This window comes from Capsicum annuum, chromosome 3, assembly GCF_002878395.1.
Source record: "Capsicum annuum cultivar UCD-10X-F1 chromosome 3, UCD10Xv1.1, whole genome shotgun sequence".
In the NCBI taxonomy this organism is placed as follows: Eukaryota; Viridiplantae; Streptophyta; class Magnoliopsida; order Solanales; family Solanaceae; genus Capsicum; species Capsicum annuum.
Genome location: NC_061113.1, coordinates 229,081,414 through 229,086,728, shown reverse-complemented (window position 1 = coordinate 229,086,728; position 5,315 = coordinate 229,081,414). Strand labels below are relative to the sequence as shown.

The 5,315-nt window shown below is 32.4% G+C and overlaps 1 non-coding gene across 1 annotated transcript; it reads left to right on the top strand.

Moving 5' to 3' along the window:
- The first annotated feature begins 869 nt into the window (after nt 1–869).
- Nucleotides 870–976, top strand: LOC124897332. Its single transcript, XR_007054054.1, has one exon. It is a non-coding gene; the product is annotated as a small nucleolar RNA R71 (small nucleolar RNA).
- Nucleotides 977–5,315: the final 4,339 nt, after the last annotated feature.

Below are 5,315 nucleotides of genomic sequence, written 5' to 3'. Positions count from 1 at the left end.
TTTAGTATTCTTACCCATGTCGGCATGTTGTTGTGATTATTGTCCTTCTTGACGATTTACCTAAGGTTCATCTAGTTCCTTACCTCATCGTAAGGCAATGGCCTTAAGATGCTCTTTTGGATGTTTTTTCTGTATTGATTGGTAAGGGACCCTGAATTTTTTCTGACACAAGAGTTTTCAGTTGGCTTATCTGGATTTCTAAATTTTTTAGGACTGAACCATGATTTTTAATCTTTTCATAACTAGCTTTAATGTGCTTGTACAAAAGGTTATTGCGGTTTGAATAAGCATGTTGAGGCCTTTGCTGATATGAAGTTGTTTGTTGATAGGGTCAAAAGTTTGATTGACCATGATTTTGATTTGAGAAACCAGGTGGATCTTGTACATGTTGCGTCTGGAAATTTTGAGAGTTTTCAGCACCGTTTGGATTGCTCCATTGAAATCCTAGATGTTTTTGTGCCATTGGACTTCCAAAAGGATACGGTTTGTATCCAATGGCACTAACCTGCTCATTATTTTGATAGGTTACTTGACATTCTTGGTTCAGATGGCTTCCTCCACACATATCACAAGCCTTGGATTGTCTTGATTGTTGTGTATTTACCTGAAAAGATTCAAATTTTTGTGCCAAAGAATCAATTTGTTGAGTTAATGTATTTAAATCATCTGCTTGATTTACATCAGAAGCCTTCTTGATGATTACACTATCAGATGGCCATTTAATAGCATTTTCAGAAATTTCATTCAACAAATGCAATGCCTCTTCAGTTGTTTTTCCGATTATGGAGCCACCTGCAGCTGCATCAATCACATTTCTAGATGAAGGTTTTAAACCATGATAGAAAATATGTAATTGCATGTGTTTGGGAATGTCATGATGTAGGCATTTTCTTAGCATTATGTTTAACCTTTCCCAAGCTTGATAGACTGATTCAGTATCAATCTGTAGAAAATTTGATATATCCTATCTTAATTTTGTTGTTTTGGCAGGAGAAAAATATTTATTTAAAAATTTCTAAGTCATCTGGTCTCATGTGGTAATAGAACCTTGAGGCAAACTTCGCAACCAAGTCTTGACATCTCCTTTTAAAGAGAAAGGAAATAACCTTAACTTTATTACTTCAGCGGACACTCCGTTATACTTTGCAGTTTCAACAAGTTCAAGAAAATCAATTAGATGACTATGTGGATCTTCACTTGGATCACCAGTAAAGATACAAGATTGTTGAATTATTTGAATTAGGTCTATCCTAATTTCAAAGTTGTTGGCTGCCACTGGTGGCTTTCTAACACTCGATTCACAATTAAAATGATCTGGTCTAGAATAATCCCTTAGGATTATCTATGCTGCTCTTGGTGCCACTTCATCAAATTGATCTTCTACATGGACTAGTTGTGGGATCTCCGGTGGATTTATATCATCTAGTTGTTGGTGTTTCATTTGGTCACAGGTTATGTCTTGAGAAAATGTTTTCTCTTTCCTGTGAAATCTCAAAGACCTTTCAATTTCAGGATTGTAATTAACCACACTTTCGTAGAAGAGCTGGTCATAAACAATCTAAAATTTAAAGTTCAATCAATAATTTTTTTTATTTGAAAAGAAAATGTTAATTATAGGCTAAAAAGTATACAAAGTTATAAACCCAACAAGTCCTACTTAAAAATAACAACAGTAAAATAGAACTATTAATATCAACAAAAAACAACAAAAATATTTAAGACTAATAACAACACTTATGACAATAAATTCTCAAATTAGCAATAAAATATTTAATCTGAAGTAGATCTATGTCAATTACCGATAACGGCGCCAAAAATTTGACGAGGCCAATATGTATAGGTTTTTGTTGCTCGTACTCTGTCAAATTCTAATATAGTTATGATATCGTCCCACAAAGATTGAAAGATCTATGCTACAGATTTGTAATATCTTGACTACTATTTGAGAGAACCAAATTGATGAAAGGTGAAGTTGAATTTTAGGTTACTCGGAACTAGAGCGAATCACTACTTGAAAGATTAATAATAAACAAAAGAGTTGGGAATCATTGAATTCACTTGATAGTAATTTTTTTTACAATAAAATTTATGTCTCCAAGTTATATTTTTCTAAAGGATAATTTCTTATTGCTAATACAATTATTTTGTTACTAAAAATAATTAATTAATTAATTAGCACTCCGTGAGGTTATGTTAATTAACTAAATTAATTCTAGTGACTACTAAATCAATATTCTCTTGCCTGCATTGTGCTAAAAAGGATAAAAGACCTCTTTCGATTAGTCCTTAAATCAATAAACTTATTTGAGTCAATCCCTCCGTGAGAATTAGGACTGAAAGAAATAAGATAAAGAACCCTTTAATCAATAAACTTGTTCGACTTAATTCCTCCGTGAGGATTAGAATTTAAAGAAACAAGTTCAAAGATTTTGGAATAATAGATAACTAAAGTTTATTTTTACTCCACTATTATATGTATTAAATATCATATATTAATTTTGCTCCGTGAGAATTACAAAATTAGTATAAATATAGCTTTAAGATAAAATATATGAAGATGATGATAACGATTTGTTGAACTTATTATTCCAACACAAAATATAAGTGAAAATCTTTAGGCCAAGATATGTTGAGACTTAGATGGTATTGTAAAAAAAATTATATCAAGCTTCATCAACTATCCAACAAAAAGAGATTACTCCATTATGGAGTAAGAAAAACTAAGACAAAAACAAGAAATATTTTTACTAGAAGAAAATGGTTAGAGAAAGAGACCAAGATCAACTCTTTCTTTTCCCTTAGAAAAACTAGAAAGATAACTTGAATACTAAATGGATAGATAATTAGATGATTCTTCCTCTACGACATATGCCTATTTATAGATAAATGTCTACTTGAACTTTGATGAGAATTCAAAAAAAATTCAATATATCATGATATCTTGACGAGAAATTGACATGATAATTTATTATGAAATCTTGATGGTATTTTGACATGAAAAATATCATGAAACTTTGATGAGAACTTCAAAGACCTTGATGAAAGTATTCATGATTTTTTTCTTTCTTGTTCTTGTGTAGTCTTTGATGAATTTGTAGTGGATGAATCTTCATTTCTTGTCTTATATCTTCTTTCTTTCTTGTTTCTCATGAAATCTTTTTCTTGCAAAAATTGTTAGAAAATATTGGAGAGTTGAATATATTTATTCATGCTTTTTATTCAAAATTATTATTTTTATACATTAAACTGCATGAATAATTTATATTCATCAAAGACCCCAATTTTAGCTCCAGAAGGATCTATTTATAGAAAACGAAAAAAAATAGGCGATTTAGAATTTCAACCGATATGGGATAAGGGAATTTAGGGGGGTAATTTGGAAAGTTTAAGAAGAAGCTAAGGTTTTTTGAATGAGATGGAATCGTACTGTGAGAGATTTATCGAACTTCGTTGTTGTTGCGTCGTTTAGCGATTGCTTCTGGCTTCTTCGCGGATATTGAGTCGCTGGAATTAGCCACTGTTGTTGCTTCCCGGGTTGTATTTTCGTTGACGTCGGGTCTGGGGTCGGGTAAAAATTATCGGTGTTGTTGATCAGTTTTTTACATTGTTGTTATTTGTTCGATGTTGTTATTGAAAAAGCAAAGGTGGGTCGGGTCTTGTGCTTGGCTGGGATGGACTTGGTTAAGAATTAAGAAGGGAGATGTCTGGGTTGCTATTGTAGTTTTAATTTATTGGACTGGGTAATTGACTAGTTAAATGGGGGTTGATTTGTTGTTAAGGAATGGGAATTAGGGATTTGATAATTTGGGGGGTTATTTAGAAAATAACCCCAATTAGATTAGGGGTTATTCAAAAATAACTCCAATTAGGATTTAGCATATTCTATTTAAATTTTGACCAAATGAAAAGTTAATTGGCCAGTTGCATTGCAATTGTGGTCAATTTAGTTTTAGTTATGATCAAATTTAATAGATTGGTCAAGTTAAATTGAAATTCGATACAAATTAATTCCTCCTTTAATCTCAGGTTTCTTGATTTAATAAAATTCCAACAAATGATTTCCAAATAAATTATTTTCAAGAATAAATTGCATTTAAATCAAGATTTTAATCATTTGAATTTATTTTCAAAATAAGCCTTGATTAAAATTTGATATTTTATAAAATAATTATTTAATTAACAAAATTATATAATCTCGTACAATTGAATATGATAATATATAATCTTTACTTAAAATGGAAAAATTACCCAGATAAATACTTTGAAAGGTTTTTTATTTGGATAAAATAAATGTTATAATTTTATTTAAAAGTGAAGAAACTCAAGATTAAACTTAGTTGTGGAGGACAAAAACTAGGTGTCAACAACTGCCCCCTCCCTTTGGGTAGGGTTGATGCAAGTACCCCTGGGCTAAGGGAATTTGACGTTCCTAATTTTTGTCCGACCACGAATTCATTTCTGAAGGATACTAGAGTGATAGTTGTTATTGTAGACAAACTCAATCAAAGGTAAGTGGTCATTCCAACTTCCTTTAAAATTAATAACACATGCCCTCAAAATGTCTTCTAAGGTTTGAATGGTCCTCTCTGCCTGACCATCTTTATGAGGATGAAAAGTTGTACTGAGATGAACTTGGGTACTAAGACCCTTCTGAAAAGCCTTCCAAAAGTGAGAGGTAAACTGAGTACCTCTATCTGATATGATAGACAGTGGAATCCCATACAATCTAACTAACTCCTTAAGATAGAGCTTAGCATAATCCTTCGCTGAATAAGAAGTATGAACTGGCAAGAAATGAGTTGATTTAATCATTTTATCCACAATGACCAATATCAAATTATGCTGATGACAAGTACGAGGCAAACCCATCAAAAAATCCATGTTCACCACTTCCCACTTCCAAGTGGGGATGCTGAACTCCTGCAATGTACCACTAGGCCTCTGGTGCTCTACTTTGACCTGCTGACAGTTTGACCACTTAGCTATAAATTTTTCAATGTCCTTCTTTGTATCGTTCCACTAATAGATTTCCCGCAAGTCACGGTACATCTTAGTGGCTCATGGATGAATGGAATACTGCGCGCCATGCGCTTCTGCCAAAATTGGCTGCCTCAAATCGTCAACACATGAAACACATAACCTGTACTGACAATGAAACACGCCATCTCCCCCTTGGGAGAAAACCTATACTTTATGATCTCTAACTGATTCCTTCAACTTAACTAGACTGAGATCCTTATCTTGTTTTTCCTTTACTTTGGCAACCAAAGAAGATTTCGAACCATTCTGAACCCATATACTACCCTCAGCTGAAT